We start from the raw sequence: 19,855 nt of genomic DNA, 5'->3' as shown, positions 1-19,855 counted from the left end.
CTTCTGGAGTATCGACAACTCCGGTTTCTATTGTCCCTATATCTACTCCTCAGACATCTTTACCATCGTCTGGATCCACGATTCAAACTACGGTTCAGATGCCTGTAGGACAACCTGGTTTAAGTACGGTTGTCACAAGTCAACCACAATTCACTTATCAACCGTACCAGGGACAGTACCAATTCGGTCCTGCTGTCCAGCAGCCAGTTTACCAGTATCAACCGTATCCTGGGTACACTTATCAACAACCACAACAACCCCAGTACGGTCCGGTTAATCCTGGTTTTCCGGGAGGATACAATATCCCGAACGCGATTCCTATTCCTAGTTATCCTGGATATCCTCCTCCTGGGGCTGGTCTCATGACCCAGAGTTTTAGGGATCCTAATCGGCAGCTACCGTTTATCGCAACTTTAGATTTACCAGATTTGTCGCGCCTAACGAACGATCCAATTAATTATCTTCCGTTTTGGCCGCCAATGCCAAATAAGTTGCCCAGTGACATTCCCAAGTTCGAGGGTAAATCTGGAGAGGACCCGTCGAATCATGTGATGACTTACCACCTCTGGTGTGCCTCTAATTCTATCTCGGATGATTCGATCCGCTTACGTCTTTTCCAGCGCACTCTCATTGGTCTTGCGGCCAAGTGGTACATTGAGTTACCACGGGCCTCTTTTTATAATTTTAGCCAATTAGCTACCTCGTTTTTAACTCATTTTCAGTTGCCAGTCAGATATGATAATGGCACGGAGTTACTAACTTCATTAAAGCAATCGACGTCCACTTATATTTCCGATCATATTCATGAATGGAGACGTCGAAGGCGGTTAGTGAAAGTTTTTATCCCGGACCAGATCTTAGCTGAATGGTTTGTTAAATCATTGTTACCGAAGATTACTAAAGACGTAGCTAAGGCCGGAGTAGTTACTGAGGAGCAAGTGATTGCTCAAGCACAGTACCTTGACTTAGTTTATACTCAGTCAGGTACGTTACACGAAAAGATCCCAGATCTTCCCAAGTCAAATCAAATCGCTGCAGCTCCTTCGGGATCTCATGCCGCTGATGGTGTGATTGGTACGGTTAACACTAAAAGTAAGAAGAAGTCTTCAAATAATTCTTCTCCTATCATAACCTTACCAGATTCCCCGACAGGAGATTCTTCCGCTGAACTTTCCGCATTCACGTTGTAGAATCATCTACGACTAAATCAAAATCCGGTGGGAAGAAGAAAGGGAAGAAGAAGAATAAAGCAAACAAAACTCCAAAGGAGAAAATTGAAAAGGTGGAATCCAATGATGAAAAGCGCAAACCTCATTATCCATGTCTCATTTGTGAAGAGGAACATTTTACAAGAGACTGCCCTCATCGAGCAGAGGTTGCGAAAATCGTCAAAGGTTCCCAAATTCCTGCTGTCTTGAAGGATCCATTTCCAAAAGATAGCAAAATGATAGGTTCTTCCTCGAGTGCCAATGAAGAACCCATTTTGATGATGTCCCATGTAAGGATTGCGACTCGATCGCAAGATTATGGTAGTAAAAGTCCAGTTGATGGCAAAGAAGAAGAATCTTCTCGTTCTAATCCATCAACCTCAGCTCCCGGTTCCGATCCACTACAGATCGAGAAACCTAACCCAGACTTAGTAATCAAACCGCCCGCTAAGGGTATACTTCGAAGGTCTGCTTTCCATCCACATGCGAGAGCGGCCCAGAATTATAACATTGTTGAGGACTTAGTTGTTTCACGCTCAGCAATGTCGGCTTTGGAAGTGCTGCAATCATGCCTAGCACAACGCAAATTACTTTTGTCGGCTATAGGAGCTGTTGATGTTCAGGACCCGCACCTAATAATCTTTGATCTAGAAAATAGTACACCGCGTTTGCCTCATCAAATGGCTTTCCAGATCCCAGTGATAGTCGAAAACAGGCCTATTCATCGAACTGTAATTGATGAGGGAGCTTCAACGTGTATTATGTCGATACAGTGTTGAAGATCGCTTAGTTCTCCTTCACTAAATCAATCCCCGACAATTCTTAAGGCCTTTGATGGCCGTGGGTTTCATCCTTTTGGCATTCTATAGATTTGCCTATAGGGGTTGAAGGAAAAACCGTTAGTCTAGATGTGGAGGTGGTTGATGCCCCTCTAGACTACAACCTTCTCTTGGGTCGAAGTTGGACTTACGCTATGACATCGGTCGTTTCATCGGTCTTCCGCGTAATAAAGTTCCCACATAATGGAAAGATCGTAACAATAGAACAGCTGGCTTACTTTTCATCCAACCCAAGCTCTTCAGAGAGTATTCAGCATGTCGGTAAAACGACTATCCCATATAAGGATGTTGGAGTAGGATTAGTTAAAGATGTCAGTTTACTGGGAACTTTTCCTTTTCCTCCACTCAACTCATCATCTTCATTTGCAACCATTCATATGATTACATCAGACACTATTTATTACGACGATCCTTGGGTCGTTCCTTCTGAATCTGAAATAGACTCATTTGGTAATTTTATGCCTTTGAGTCCATATGAAATTGCCTATGAAGCCGTGCAGTCTTTTACCGACCCGTGTTCAACCAAAATCGACCAAATGAATGTGGTCCGTGAGGAATCACTTTTCACATCAACCTCGGAGTTAATAGCATTTCCCGAAGTTGTTTCATCTGACGAGCAACTTCGTGAAGTCCTGTGTATAGATGATTTACCATGGGAGGATCTCCATCATAGATCTTCGTTTTTACCTGAGGATGATCGTTTTGAAAATGATTTCTCATCAATTTTTACAGCTGAATATGTCAAGGAAGCTCAGAATCCCATGAAACATCCTGATTCAGATCTGAATTTGGGAAATATCTCTTGAACTATTCCCATTGACATTTCGGTTAAGCCTGGAATTGTTGAAAACATTCATATAGGCGCCTCGTGTACAGATGACGAAATTCAGACATACAAGGCCTTATTTCAAGAATTCCGCGACGTGTTTGCCTGGTCCTACGAGGAAATGCCAGGAATTGATCCCGAGATTGTTGTTCATGAGATCAAGACTTACCCGGATGCTAAGCCTGTCCGGCAACGTTTGCGTCAGATTCACCCACGAAAAGCTGCTGCAATTAAAGCAGAAGTTGAAAAACTGTTGAAAGCAGGTTTCATTTATCTGATCCCGTTAACGGATTGGGTATCGAATATTGTTCCGGTTAACAAAAAACAGGGAACAATAAGAATATGCATCGATTATAGGGACATTAATCGAGCTTGTCCAAAGGACAACTATCCAACACCCTATATCGATCAAATTATTGATGATTGTGCCGGCAGTGAAATATTTTCCTTTATGGACGGTTTTTTGGGTTACAATCAAATCAATATTCTACCTGCCGATCAACCAAAAACGGCTTTCATTTGTCCATGGGGGACATTTGCTTATTGCAAATTGCCTTTTGGGCTAAAGAATGTCGGAGCAACTTTTCAAAGGGTGATGTCTTATGCGTTTCATGACATCAAACACATTGTGCAACCGTATCTCGATGATTTGCCTGCTCATTCATTACATCGAGCTGATCACCTTGTCCATTTACGAGCAATCTTCATGAGGTGTAGGCATTATCGTATTCGATAGAACCCACACAAATGTGTCTTCTGTATAGAAACGGGTCGATTACTGGGATTTGTAGTTTCGAAAGCCGGCATTCGCGTCGATCCCTCGAAGGTAGAAGCTATCATCAAATTGCCTCCTCCTTCGAGTCTTCGCCAACTCCAAAGTTTGTAGGGGAAAGCCAACTTTTTACGACGATTCATTCCTAACTATGTCGAGGTTACAAAGGGTTTTACACGGTTGTTGAAACAGAACGCTCAATTCTCTTGGGATGAGATAGCTCATAAATCTTTTGATGCACTCAAACATGCGTTGACCCATGCACCGTTGTTGCATCCTCCCAACTACAACCAGGATTAATTTTTGTACCTCGCCGCCGCTCATTCCACCATTGGGATGGTCTTAGTTCAGGAAGACGAATTCGGAACGGAACATGTGATATATTACCTTAGTTGGATGTTAAATCCAACTGAGCTAAAATACTCACATGTGGAGAAATTGGCATTGGCAGCCGTTCAAGCTGTCCAACGTTTTCGTAACTACATTTTACTCCGTAAAACTACAGTCATTTCGGATTGCAACCCTATGATCTACATTTTGACTAAACAATTGCTAGGGGGCAAATACTCTAAATGGATTGTTATCCTGCAGGAGTTCGACTTGGAATTTGAGAAATCTAAGTCTAAGAAATCTTTAGTTTTTGCAGAGTTAATGCGTGACTTCCCGCATGCTGACACGGAAACTGTGGCAGAGGAGCCCATTGCGGACGAATCTTTGTTTCTAATCAGCACTTTAGATCCGTGGTATGGGGATATCATCGTCTATCTCCAGACCCAATCCTTTCGGCCCGAAGCTTCAAAGTCGGAACGTCGGAAAATTCGATTCCAGTCCCAACAATACAAAATTATTGGAGATACTCTTTATCGCCATGGGGCGGACTCTATCTTTCGATGTTGTTTAACTCACGAAGAGGCTAAAAGGGTTCTAAATGACTGTCACTCTGGAGTGTGTGGCGGTCATATGTCTGGGTATGCCACAACCCAAAAGATATTGCGCGCTGGCTACTTCTGGCTGTCCTTGTTTAAAGATTGTATTACTGCGGTCCGAAAATGCCACAACTGTCAAGTGTTTGATCGAAAGATGCGCGCTCCACCTGCTCCTCTCCACCCTATAATTGCCGTTGGTCCTTTTTCCAAATGGGGTATCGATTTTATTACATGTAACCCTCACTCGGCCGGGGGGCATGCGTATATCATCCTTGCGGTAGATTATTTTACTAAGTGGGCCGAGGCGATGCCTACATTCGAGGCAGACGGCAAGACAGCTGCAATTTTCGTATTCAATCATATAATTGCTAGGTTTGGTGTCCCACAAGCGATAATCACTGACCATGGGTGCCATTTTCGAAACGTTATGATGACAGAACTTATAGGCCAACTTGGTTTGCGTCACGATAGTTCAACTCCTTATTATCCACAAGCGAATGGTCTGGTTGAGTCCATCAACAAAGTTTTAGTTATCATGATCCGACGAATCATTGGTATTCATCGGTCGAATTGGCACAACATGTTATTTTCAGCGCTTTGGGCGTATCGAACCTCAGTGAAAACATCAACAGGGTTCACTCCTTTCCAACTAGCTTATGGTTTGGAAGCTGTGCTACCCATTGAATGCGAAATCCCGTCACTGCAAATGGCCATCGAGTTACTTCCAGCTACTTCCGAAGAGGAGAAGCGTTTATTATACTTAGCTCAATTAGATGAGAATCGATGTGATGCTGCATTGGCGATCGAGACTCACGCAAAACGTATGAAAGCTCAGTATGATCGAAATGTGACCCCTCGAAATTTTTCGGAAGGAGACCTAGTGTTATTATATGATCAAGCTAATGATAAATTAGGTGCTGGAAAATTCGTTCCTATGTGGCATGGGCCCTATATCGTCAAGCGAAAGCTAGCAAAAGGGGCCTATGAGTTAGTAGACTTTGACGGGGACTCTTTGGGTAAACCCAGAAATGGACTTTACCTAAAGAGGTATTATGCTTAAAAGAGTGGGTATGGAGATTTTTAGTTAGGTTAGTTTTTCTTTCTAGCTGGTGTGTTTGTTAGTTTAGACAGTGTGCTTAGCTTAGAGAGTGTGTTTTCGTCATTATTCTGGCTCATCTTAGTTTTACTCTTGATGATGTAGATGTGATGCCTCTCCAAACATACATTGGTTTTGCTGATGGTGCTTGTCGTAGTACATGGAATATCTCTTCCGTAGCTTGGGTTATCTATTCGCCCTCTGACGAGTTAGTATCTATGCATGGGGTGAGCCTCGGTCAAACAACAAACAACATTGCCGAATACAGTGCAGTGATTGAGTTATTGTCTGAATCTATTTCATTTTGGATTCGGAGTTTGATAGTGAGGTTAGATTCTGAACTCGTTGTATTACAACTTAATAGAGTGTATGCCATTAGAAATCCAGTGTTATTAAGGTTATTTTTGAGAGTGCGTCTCTTGGAACGTGAGTTTGATTACATTGAATATCAACATATTCCAAGGTCTTTAAATACATTAGCAGATGCAATTGCTTCTCGAATGTTAAATAGACATTTGCAATAATCATACATGTAAATTTAAAACCATTCCATAACATGATTTACAAGATAACCCGGTAATAATGATACGTATATATATAGGAGTGTGTCAAAAAATACATCGTCTTCGATCATAGGTTGAAAAACACCTTATGATCGGCAAAAATGATAAGTACAAAAAATCAAAATGTCACATGTGTCTACAAAAACGACCATCCAATCACTGGTGATGATCTCTATATGACACCACTGCACGGGCCACCCTACACAAGAACCTCCTAAAAGGTCCTGGGACCCCGACTACATAGCGCTGAAGTCTGATTGGAATATCATCTATGGTAGTCTCCAGTATGTCTGTTGTAAGACGCTCTAGGTGACTTTCCAACTCAGCCAAAGTCTCTGTGGCCTCATCCTGTGGGGCCGGTGCCGCTGCAACTGGTAGTCTCCTCTCGTAAGGTCGGAGATTGGCTGGACGTTGTGGGCCTACATCTGCATTTTGAAAATTATTACTATCAGTTTTGAGACGATATAAAACAAACAAAAAAATAGATAGTTTAAAAAACTTGTGGAAAATGAAGTTACTTGTATCATCCCATTGTTCTCCCGGTGGAAGAACCATGTCCGGATCTCCATGAAAATCAACTCCGGCATAAGGAAAATCCTGTATAGAAAAGACCTAGTCTTCTAACCAGTGAAAGTACTCCGGAGTAAATCGGACAACCTCTGTTCCCTCATCAGGATGACGGGCCATAACCGCAACCCATCGCATCAATTTGGGCTCTCGAGGAAGCCCAGCCTCAACAGTGAGCTGCTGTGGGATCAGCATTGGAACCCTCTCTAAGCCAAAACTCACAACTAAAGCCCCATATCAAAAGGTCTTTAGCTCTCCGTTTTTGGCTCTAGTCAGTTGGCCTTTTACATTGGCCAACACAGCATCACACCAGTTGAAAATGGTACCTCGATAGCAAGCAATTTCCATCCGCATCTGGGATCCAGTGGCAATGTGTAAAGCGGCAGCCCCGCAAAGTGTGGTAACTATAAAGGCAATTACCTTAAGTTCAGGACGGGATATAGTTTTGATCTCTATCCCCTTCTCCTGAGACTGAGTGTCACACCACTCTAGTCGGAGACTAGCGATGGACTGGCCACCTGGCCTAGTCCCGAACAGAGTCAAGTGTTCGCCTCTCTTGGGCAAACCAATGAGAAAGTAGATATCTGCGGGCTCCATCTCGAGCTGGTGCCCTCCAATATAAAAACACTGGTCCTGAACATTCCATTTTTCTACCAGCCACTCTAGAAAGCTCACTTGGGCCCTCATGCCAGGTATGGCCCAGTATTTATAAAGGCCGCATGCCTTCAAAGCATCAATTGACGGTTGATGATTAATGGCGGCCAAATCAACATCTTCGTGCTCTCTCTCGTGCCAATTAAGCATGGTGAGCAATCTACATGCCAAAAAACATCCATTAGATTCCATGAAATAAAAAAAATTTGGTCCATTTTGGAGAATTTGGGGTTTAAAAACTTGTTGCGTGGGGTACGCACCCCACCTTTAGGAACAGAGCGTGGGTACGCAGGGTTCCTGAAGGCAAGGTGCGTACCCCTGACATTTTTCCAACTGAGAAAATGTCGGGGTACGCGGGTCCCTAGTGTGGTGCCTGCGTACCCCGAGAGGCGGTTTTTGAAACCCCAAAACCTCCAAAAAATGAAATCTGGGGCCTAAAAAAGAATTCTAAACGGATGAAATTGAAGAGGAGGATGTTGAAGATTACCTGGAAGAGACGGCGTTCGGTTTCGACGGTCGGATTCTCCGCAATGTCCACGGGAAGTTTCTTGCCAAAAGCCCTTTTTCTCTCCTCAACAGTAAAATGGTAAAAATGAATTGGTAAAAGCCCTTTTTATAGGTTTTTTGGGTAAATAAATGGTAAAATTGTTTATTTTCCACCATGAAAAGGTATTTTTCAAAGTATTTTTATCTATCTTCAATAGGTATGAGTAATGTGTTGGTTTTTGTGCAGGATAAAGGATTTTCAAGGAAAATTGTCATTTTTTACAAACAAAAACATCAGAGTCATCTTTAAGCCCTTTTCTGACTCCTAAAACATGAAAAGATTGCCGAGCGTTTCTTTTACACTCGTTAAAACGGAATTAAAAGACGGTCCTCTTACAGCCCTTTTCTGACCATAAAAACATGAAAAGATTGCCGGATTTTTGTCGTTTCAAATTCGATATTGGAAATAAAACAACGTGTCCTTGGTCGCTTTTTACTTTTCAGATCAGAGACACTAATCATGAAAATACTCCTTGGTCGTAAAGATCAAGCGGTTCTCTCAAGTATTATTTTATACTTTTTCGGGCTTGGGAGACACAAATTTACGAAAAAGGTCAACCCTGGAGTCTTCTTAAGTTTTTTCAGACTCTCTAAAATTGAAAAATGCCGAGTTTCTCCTATACTGGACTCGTTAAAATTTCACAGTAAAGGACCTGTTCGATTACAAACAGGAACGGACCACTCCTTCTTAGGGTTCGAATCTAAACTAAGTTGGACTCATCCGAAGGATGAGCTTATAATCAAGCAAATGTTATCCTCCTCAAGCTTGTAAAAAATAAAGAGGTACTTGCCAGAAATGGTGGGGGAAAAGAGAGAAAAATGAGCCTATTTGTTATCCTTTGTCTCGAAAAAACCTTATCACCACTCTTGAACACGACACTTTTCATTCACCTGGGTTGGGAAATCCTTTGCCTAACAGTTGATCAAACCACATTGAAAGTCTTCAGCCGGTTTCTGGGTATTAACTTTGGGTCAATTGTCACCAAGCCATCTGTTGTGTCGTTATGTGTTCAAGAGGTCACTGCAAATAAAACATTCATCTGCAAAATATCTGTCATCCATCTTGACCATCCCTGAGTCAGTCCTTACAGCTACATTTCTTCAACTTGATCTATGGTTTCGTGTTGTGGGCTTGCCTACGATGGATTGCTTTCTATCGACATCAACACATTATCTAGAAAGATGATCTAGGAATCATCAGTACCTTGAAATCTGCATGCCTCAATGGCAGGTTTCTCGCCTTTGACAACAATTTACATCATTGACTTTCGATCGAAGGATTCCGTGACATGTTCGACATCAACAAATTCATTCACATCTCATGGATTGTACTGGGTACTTTGAGAACCATTGACATCACTGGTGGTCTCTCTCACACTTGTTAACAGTTTACATCATTGACTGGTAATCAAGTGGTTTCTACCATGTTCGACATCAACTCATTTATTCGCATGGATAGAATCGTACTATTTCGGGAAGTAGAAATGAAGACCCTGGATCTAGTTTCCGCCATCCAGGCTGCGAGGAGTTTTGTATTCATTATATAGTAGACTAATTATAAACAGATGGCTGCGTCCATACTGTGTCTACAGATGTCTATGATTATGATGTATTGCAAAATCATTCCTATATCAGAGCAGTAGTTAGTTTGTTAGTTAAGTTTTTGATCTGAGTATGGGAATGCCTACCTCAGCAATGATATGATCTCATATATGTATTTTGTGTTGAATATTTGCAGGTTCCGACTGGGCTCTCCACAAGATAATCCTCGAAATGATAAAGTGCTTCACCCTTCCTAGATGATATAAAACCCTAATCTACTACAGACCTCGCACTTTAGGGGGCAATCTGTTACACTAAAATTTGTCACCATGACTATTTGCAGTCAGTATGGCTCCATGAACAACCATACTGTCCTCCTTGGCAAGTCTTATACCTCTGCTCCTCATGTCAAACTCCAAAAAAGAGAGAAAGCCTTTAAAAATCAATATAACTCTGGTTACGCAGTTTCTCTTACTCTTACCTGCGTGTACGCACCTCAAGTTCATAATACCTGCATACTTGTACGCTCTGTCTGTAAAGAGGTGGGTGCGTACCCCTGTAAAAGTCAAAAGGCGCAAGTTTTACTTCAAAAAACTTACTTGTGGTCAATTCTAGAGCATTCTAGAAGATGGTTTGACGTGGATTGAGCGCCTCCATATGGTTCATGCATCCCAATGAAAGAGGAACTTATCCCATGAAGAGGGGAGCTATCCCTTTGAAAGAGGGGCTTATCCCATTGATGGTGAACCTGTTTAACTTCCTCCAAAGCATTATAAATACAGGCATTGGGCCAGAGGGAGGAGAGGTTGAAAGCTGAACATTCCTAAGGGTAGATGCTGCTGAAATTAGGACTCCCTTATAGAGCTTGAGGGGAGAGATTCCAATCCTTTCTTAGCTTCATTTGGAAGTGGGTGAGCTGATCAAAGTAGAGGAGAACTCTTGCTGGACCCTGAGAGGGACCTGCACAACACCAAGGCACTGGTTGTAATGGTTTCTTTTGTTTCCAATTAATACAATTAAGTTCATTTTTCTCAACAAGTTGTTATATATAATTTGTTTCATAAACTCCTTGGTCTTTATGATGAATATGTTTTATTATATGAGTTATTCAAGTGCTATGTAATCGTTTTCTTGTTAGTGAATGCAGGCTTCAAGGAGAAGGAGCTCATCTGGATCGAAGAGGCTTGGCTGCTACAAACAAGCGTTGGACTAAAGGTAAGCCTTAAACACCTGGTTGCTTTTATTTTAATGCATATTTAGGGAAAGATAGTGCTTGATTGTTTTGTTTGTCACTAGAAAAGCCTTGTTTTCTAGGGAGGTCGGTTTTGTCCACAAAATTGACTCTTTCCACATGACACAGAAATTGGTCATCTACAACGAGTGGATCATTAACCTTTGGGATTCGAGATAGAAAATCAACAACTGGATTTTCCTTCCCTGGACGATCTTTGATAGTAATGTCAAACTCCTGCAAAAGCAATATCCACCGTGTTACTCGACCATTTGTGATTGGTTTATTAGCTAGATACTGAATGGCAGAGTGATTAGTGTACACAAAGACTTGGTAGCTGGTTATATAATGTCTAAATTTGTTTATTGCATAAATAACAACTAAGAATTCTTTTTCTGTCACTGTATAATTAAGTTCTGCAGGAGTGAGATTTTTGCTAATATAATATATAGAATAAGGTTTCTTGTCCTCCTCCTGGCCAAGGACAGTGCCTATATCTACATTTGATGCGTCTGTGGAGATGTGGAAAGGCAACTCCCAGTTTGGTCCACATAATACTGGTGTTGTTGAGACTAGTTTCTTTAAACCTGCAAAAGCTGTGTCACACTTGTTAGACCAACTGAAATCAACATTCCCAGTTAGAGCGTATAAGGGTGTCGTAATCTGTGAAAAATTCTTGATAAACCTGCGATAATAACCTGCATATCCTAGGAAACTACGTACCTCTATTTGGGTGGGAGGGGTAGGCAATAAAAGAATTACCTATATTTTTGCTGGATCTACCTGTATTCCTATTGCAGAGATGTAATGTCCCAGGATCACACCCTCGGTCATCATCATGTGACACTTGACATTTCTTAAACATAACCTGGTAGCAATGCATCGTTCTAATACCTTTTCTAGCATTTGCAATGCTTGATCAAAATCATCCCCATATGGAGTAAAGTCATCCATATATACCTCCAGTCCTTCATTTATTAGATCAACAAAGATTCTTAGTATAGCTCTCTGAAATGTGGTTGGGGCATTGCACAAGCCAAATGGTAATACCCTGTATGTGAATGTGCCCCAGGGATAGGTGAAGGTTGTTTTGTCCTGGTCTTCAGGGGCAATCTGAATTTGATTGTAACCACTGAAGCCGTCTAAAAAGGAGAAGAACTGCTTCCCTGCCAACGTATCAAGGACTTGATCAATGAATGGGAGGGGGAAGTGATCTTTCTGTGTTGCCTTGTTTAGCTCTCGATAGTCTACACAAATACGCCACTTCCCATTTTTCTTAGGGACGACCACCAATGGAGAGACCCATTTATTGTCCGAGATAGGATAAATAAAGTTTACATCTAGTAGCTTCTGCAATTCCTCTTTCATGATATCCTTGAGGTGTGGGTTCAACCTCTGTTGAGGCTGTCGGATGGGTCAAGCATCCTTCTCTGTATAAATGTGGTGTGTACATAGCTGTGGGTCTATCCCTTTCATATCAGGATAATCTTGGGCAAAAACCACTTTATTTTTCTGCAATACCTAGATAAGCTTTTGTTGTTGTTCACTATCCAAATCAACATTGATATTTAGAACTTTGCCTGGCTCGATCTCAACTGGTTTGCTGTTATGAACAACAGTCATCTGAATATGTTGGTCGTCTGTATCCTTCAGGGGATCTTCCATGGCTTTGTTATCAAGGATTGCTTTCAACATCTGACACTGTACATTACTCACATTAGTTGGCTAATTTATAAAATTGTTGATAACGTCATCTTCAGTCTGATATTTAAATTCCAATGCTTCTGCTACTATGAGTGGTGAACAAATGCTCTCTTCCAGGTACACTGGTGGCTTCTTACATATTTTTACAATGGGAAAACTTGGCCTGGCAGGAGGATATAACACCAGATTTTTTACAGCATCCCCCTTTGTAATAGTCATGCTGCCTTCTCGGCAACAAATATATGCATCAGCTGTTGCCAACCAAGGTCGACCCAGAATCAAAGGATTCCCATCCAACCTACTCCTTGGGTTTATAACCAGGAAATCTATTAGATATTCCCATGAATCAACAAAAACTGTGATATCTTGTAAATTCCCTTCTGGTCTTACCACCGATTGGTCAACACGTTCTAATAAAGTGGTGGTTGGTTCTAAGGCTATAATACCAAGTGCTTGAGAGGTTTTTGTTGTTAATATGTTAATGTTGGCCCCTAAATCAACTGGTGTATTTGGAAAAGAACGGCCATATATCTGAACTGTCACTATGGGGTTTCTAGGATCTTCATACTTTATTGGAGTTTCCTCTCCCAAGAGTAAATCGGATAAGGTTCCTACAACATGGATAGTGGGTGAGGTTTTTACCTTCCTCACAGGCTTCCTTACACACAATTCTTTGATTGTTTTGGCATAGATGGGAATGTCTTGAATGGCTTGGAGGAGAGGGATCTTAATACAAAATTTTTTTAGTTCCCCTACAAGATCGAAATCAGGGTAGGCAATCAGTTTAGGTATCGTTAGTCTTTCGGGGAATGGGGGAGAAGTGACTATAAGTTTTTCAGGGTCATCATGTTGATCTGTTTCTTCCCCTTGCTTTGGTTCAATATTATTTACAAGTGGTGGAACATGTACAAGTGATGGAATATGTACAAGTGGAGTTACATTTTCAATTGAAGGCTGGTCCTTGTTTTCCTCAGGGGTAATGACACGTCCTGACCTCAATCTGACCTTATTACATTCTTTCTACTCAATCTCATACTCTAGATTTTCAATAATCTGTACCAACTGGACTGGTCTATTATTAGGATTCGGGTTCGGTTGAGCTGGTAACTGTGGCTGCAAAAGAGGTTGAGAATTATGTTGTAATGTATAAGGAGTTGATAGTGTCGGTTGAGGCTGAGGGCCCGTCCCCATAAGTACATTAGATATCCCCAAAGGGCGCTGCCAATTGGTAGGCCAATTCAGATTTTGAGAGGTGGAAGCAGGCCACTGGGATTGATAGGGTTTGCCTTGCCAAACAGGAGTAAAAGGAGAAATCGTCCAACCATTTCCTGGAAAAGATTGTGCTGGCCAGGATGTCATAGGGAATGGCGGGCTATACCAATTAGGGTAGGGTGATTTGCCTTGCTAGGCTGCCCCAAGGTTTTGCTGTTGATTAAACTGTAAGGAAGGAAAGAATTGAGATGCGTCTTATGACATACTTGTAGGTTTAGCTTTCCCTTGTCGATGCTAGTTCATCAAATATATCGGTTCTATTTCTTCCTCTGCTTCTTTGAATACTGCTCTCAGCCCTGGTAATGATGGAAATTGTTCAGTGTCATGATCTTTAGCACAGATAGCGCACGTTTGAACCATGTCTAACGGGCATTCCTACTGGTTGTGCTTCTTTCGACAATGTGGTAGAAAATGGAAAAATTTTGTTCTGCTAAAGCCTGTTTTTGTTTAGCCTATAGGATTTCCAACTGTGTTGTAAGAGTGCCCAGGATGTCCATCTTAAAATCTTCCAAGAGGTTGTCGATCTCCATCCGTGTTACACCTCCACTATGTGGTTTGCTTCCTCTGCTCATGGGATCTTGGCTAGCTGCTCCTATGCATGTGCTTCCCCACGAACACCTGATACACAAACGAATAATTTCATCATAATATTCCTGAGAAATATCTCCTTTTCCCATTAATTTTAGAGTTTCTACCCATTCCTCTTTCATTACTTTAATCAAGATAGCTCTTAGGACTTCTTTTGGTAAGGCAGTGTGTGGAGACCTCTGCAAATTATAATTAAACTGTTCTACATATTCTTCTAGTGTTTCATTATCTTTTTCAGTGATATTGAAAATCTCATCTTTCAGTTCCCTAGTTTTACAAAATTCCTGATATCTTTTAAGGAAGGAGGTTTTCATTTCATCCCAAGAATTGATGGTTCACCCAACTAGACCCATAAACCATCTCAGAGCTACCCCTTTCAAAGTGGAAGGGAATAGTTTCAGCTTTTGGGGGTCAGTGGTATAGTCATAGCCTCTACAGAGGACATCAAACTCAAATAGGAAAGCATCAAGATCCTCTATGATCATCCCATGGAAGGTTGGGATGCTCTGCAGAGGAATAGCCTTCATAGGGGCATTGGCCACCTGGTCGACTATGGGGTACTCTAATGTCGAGGTTTGACCTTGGGGTGGTTGATCTGCCATTTGATCAAAGATATGCCAATAATCTTTGGGGATTTCAAGGGGTGCTTCTGGAGTAAGCAGAGAGTTAGCAACCCGAGCTGGCTTTACAACACTTCCTAGGTCTAGAATCTCAGGAGATCCTTGTTCAGACAATTGTGGTTCTGCTTTAGCAACCCCACTAGTTTCTCCTTTTCCTTCTCTTAAGTTACAAGATTTTCCCTCTTGTAGAGGATCAGAGTGTAAACTTATTGTAGCTTGAAAACTCTGTTTCAATCCTCCTACTTGGCTTTGAATCTCAGTGTGAGCTACAGATGGTGAGCTTGCTGCTTGAGGGATAACACTAGAACTTTTTCCAGATATAGTCTGGAATCCTACTGATACTTGAGACTCTACTCTTCTTATGATTTCATCTATAAAGGTCGTTCTCCCAAGGTTCACCGATCCTTTGGGTTTTGTGGGTTTTGGTGGAGGATTTTGCTCTTTTTCTATATTTTTATTTCTAGTCATTCATAAAAACAAATTCCTATTTAACCTCTAAGGTTTTGTTGTAAAGCGGGCAGGTAAGCAAGCACTTTACTTGCTAGGTATGTAGGTTCTTACCTTCCATTTTTAAAACCCAATTCTCCTACAGAAAAGAAATAAAAACAATCACTTGAAACACTCTCCCCGGCAACGACGCCAAAATGTTGGCTCACTAAGATGTCTTTTTACAGGAAATCTTAATCCCTACATTAGTTGTCAACCCGAGGTAAGTATTTTTATCTCAAGAGTGCCAGCACAGTATGTGCAGTGAATCTAGAGGTTATCTAATGATGAATCGTTGCAATCACTAAAGGCTAATTCTTCAATTCAATTCACACAATTCTGAAAAGAACTATCTATGGAAGAAATACTCTTTGACACACTCTGCAATTCTATGCAACTTGTTCCGAAATCAATTGAAACTGAATGCAAATAAGAATTACACTTAGAATCATTCAAATAAACTTAAGACTAATCATACTCAATCAAGTAAAGAAACTATAACTATTGAATCAGCATTGTTAATCTATAACAACCCAAATCAATCTACATTTCCCAATTGAACAACAACAGTAAATGAACAACAATCAACAATCGGTAATCGAACAACAATCGGTAATTGAACAACAAATAGCGATAAAGGATTCCTAAATAGAAAACGATCTATATTGCAATCTGTAGAAGTTAATTAGTCTTATCTCTCAAGATCTATGATAACATCTATTCAAATGAACAACAATCTGCTATCAATGTGAATTCACTCATTCCAATCAAAGCGCTACTTTAAGTATATCTCACGGCTTCACTCTGAATCTAATTGAACAACAGTATGAATCAATATCACAAATCTTCACGATAAACGAAATAACTGAACATTAAATCAATAACCAAGACTAAATATAAAACTATAACACAAAGGAGCAGTGGAACTTCTTGTGACTAGGCCTAGAGTCGCCAGAAGCCTCTACTTAATAAGAACTCAGAATACAAAGATGTATCAAACACAACCTTATTTCATTAATTTCAAGTAATAGCTGACAGAGTCACTGATATAACAATGTATATGTTTTCAAAAAAGAATAATTACAGATTATCAAAGTCTGAATTGTGTCTAATTTCCTTTCGGCCCTATATAACGTAAAAGAGAAACTGGATAAAAGCGAATCCTTAGGATCAGGGGATCCTGAGGATTTCACAATATAAAATCGATCATGTGATAAAATAGGAATGTTCGAACTGATCTTCCTCTTCCTTGTCTGCCCAAGACACCGTAGCTTTTCCCTTTTATGGCCTCATGTTGTTTTGCCAACTGAACAACTTTTTCCCAATCCGCATCTCCATATACAAAGATAACAAAGAATTAGTTTTTCATACTAGATTTTCCTATTCTATCACCAAAAAGTTCCATCCAACATTAGTCGATATTTTCGCCAGTTTAACCTATAAACGAAGATCATCGTATAAGGATGAATGATAAATGAAGCATTTTATGAAGAGAAATCATACCTTTTTCCTGTCCCAACAAGTGGCATAACCCGCTTTTCACACAAGAGCATTTTAATCCAAGTATTCAAAGATCTCAAATACTTACCTCGTGGTCCTTTTAAAAAGCATCGCTCCGCTTCGCTGTAGCTGACTGAGGTATCGACCACAAATTCTATCACAAATCCTCCTATGACTCAATCAAGCTAGTGATCGAGAGTGTGCGTGATCTTATCTTGAGAAGCTTCCAATTTTCGAACTAGCTCCGAGGTCCACACTGTTGGAGCGTCAAGCCTCCACCTTCCTTGGCCACCTACCAATTTAGCAATCCACTCATATAGTTCGATCGGGAAGGTGCATAAGAAAATTTCATGTATTTCTGTGTATAGATTCATGTCCAACCATTGTTCTTTTGTCGGGTGTGGATATCTATTCTCTGGCACCACAAATTCGTGGATCTTTCTATCCAACCACTTCTCAATTTATTTCTTTGTCGGATTCCAAAGATGCGACATCACACATCTCTTTATGCAAATCCCGATCCTGATAATGGAACCATTTGTTGGCTTAGTGGGTCCTGACCCAGGTTCAAAGTTAGTTGCGCCAAACAAATCCCTACACTACTGGCCCTTTCGGCATCAATCCACGGACCGTGGACTGAAGTCTCACCTGAAAAAATAGATGAAGGCCACTATCCTAGCTTGGTAACCAGCTAATGGCAGTGCCACTCACAAGAAGTAACACAGATGAATAGGTCAGCTCATGATGAGACCTCCTGTCTTCTAGCTTTTTAGCTGAAATCCATTACTCTAGTTTGGTGACCAGCAACAGTAATGTCGTGCATGTTAGGTCTCATGATCATGGCAGGTCAGCTCATCACGTGACCTCCTATCCTCCCCTAAGTCTTTTATAAATTCTGATTGTAGTTAACTTCAAAGGTTACTTAATAAGTGGGGATACAAATCTACTCCTTAAGAGTATGAGATGGCGTGAAAAGTTTTTAATGACTAATCATTACTGGTTAGTTCCTCTATCGTAAAGACTTATTAAAAATATCCTAGATAATGACTGAAAGATTCTTTAAGTTAATAATGCTAGTGTTCTCATGAATAGCTTATTATGATCTTTACAAGAGTGTTCCACCATAGGGGGCTCTCCAATAGTACCTTCTAATGGAAACTAAAAATATATATCTCAGGTGACAACTTCATTAGAGTGGTTAATCATGCTTACTTTTGCAAAATCATGAGGTATTAGAGTGAATCATACTTTACAATATTTGTCACAGATGTGTGTGTTAACAACCAATGTGGATCAAAAGCAATTTCAATGGCTATGCTTTGAAAGTCAAAACCCTAATTGCATTATTGTAACAACTTTATTCATGGCATTTCTTTATTCTTCTACCCTGATCTACCCTAAGAAGCAGAAGACTCCCTTTTAAGTATAGGAGGACTTCCAGTGCAACCAAGTGTGCAACAAGAGGATAATCATATTCATGTTCAAATTTAGAAAGTATATGTGAGAAAATACTAGAACATGAGGTACCAACTACATTAACTGATGTGATGCTACAAATTGTTGAATGATAAGGGAGGGATGAATACTGACAATCATATGAAACCAAGATTTTATGGGATCCACATATTCTTGGTCATTTGATTCATGGGAAACATCTAGTGCATCATGCAAATCCTCCAATTTTCTTTGTTCATCCTCTAAAGTGCAGGCTAGATCAGGTTGGTGTTCTTCAATATCTACTTCTAATGGCTTCTCCTCCTCAAACATGATCCATAACTTCTCAAGCTCCCTAGGAAGATCTTCTGGTTCTTCATGATTCTCTTCTTCTAGAGGAGTAGATTGATTTCTAATTGATGCCAAGATGTGTTCTTTCTGTGAAGCAGAGACCCCAACTTCTGCCAGAATTTGAGATAGTTCTTTGAATAACATCACACTTCCTGGCATTTTCCTACTAGCTGGAAAGTCTTGTCAGCACCTAGATTGAGAGCAGGGGGTTCTTTTAGCACCTGAAAAACTCAAAATATCAATTGCAGTAAAAATAACAAACCAAGATTGTAAACTAAGGAAATCACACTTGCGGAAATTAAATAACCTCTATTGCAAAAAAAAAAAATAACACACTTTGCAGTAAAATAAATTGCTCATAAAAAACTCAATTGCAGTAAATCAAGCATCACACTTTGCAGAAATACAAATTACTCATAAAAACTAAATTGCAGTAAAAGAAACAAATCGGGCATCACACTTTGTCGTAAAAGAAATCACTCATTTGCAGAAAGGAAAACCTGGCTTGTGAGCTCTTTGGGAATGTTGTCCAGTATGCTTCAGCAAGTAAGGGGAATCTCATTAATCTAGAAATTCAATAGTGAAGGAAAGGGAAAAAACATGACAAATCGTTGAGGCCTTATCCTACAACGCCTCCTCGGCAACGACACCAAAATGTCAGGCGTATAAATGCAAGATTTACACCAACATTTAATTTGTCAATCCGGGTAAGTAAACTTAGAGGCATAGCACAATATATGCCAGAATACGACCTCAGGGATCTGTCAAATAAAAACCAAGCTTTTGCAAGAAATTCAAAAGAAGCATCATTCAAGAAAAAGGAACAAGACTTTTCGAAAGTAAAGTAAACACACTTTGGGAATCTACTTTTGGCTCCTCTTCTGGGTTGAGTTGACTCCTGCAGTAAGTCTTCCTCAGTTGTCCAGGGGAAAAGGGAATGTAGGCCCCATTCAAAAGAAAGTGATTCAAGAAATAAAGAATGCAAAAACCTCTTAAAAGATTACTGCTATGTTGCAAATATGAAAAATATGAATTAAAACTAGGAAGAATAAAGCAACTTCATTCCAACTAATCTACGAAAATCATTGAATGCTTTGGAAAGAATTGAAGCTATATGTGCATTGTTTCTC

At 40.5% G+C, this 19,855-nt stretch overlaps 1 pseudogene; it reads right to left on the bottom strand.

Moving 5' to 3' along the window:
* Positions 1-18,884, bottom strand: part of LOC149182281 (cysteine proteinase RD21A pseudogene) — a 48,128-nt pseudogene extending 29,244 nt beyond the window's left edge.
* Positions 18,885-19,855: the final 971 nt, after the last annotated feature.

This window comes from Pinus tabuliformis, chromosome 3_2, assembly GCF_031772625.1.
Source record: "Pinus tabuliformis cultivar Carrire ecotype Pingquan chromosome 3_2, CPIR1, whole genome shotgun sequence".
In the NCBI taxonomy this organism is placed as follows: Eukaryota; Viridiplantae; Streptophyta; class Pinopsida; order Pinales; family Pinaceae; genus Pinus; species Pinus tabuliformis.
Note: the sequence above shows the minus strand (reverse complement) of the source record. Positions and strands in the feature narration are given on the sequence as shown.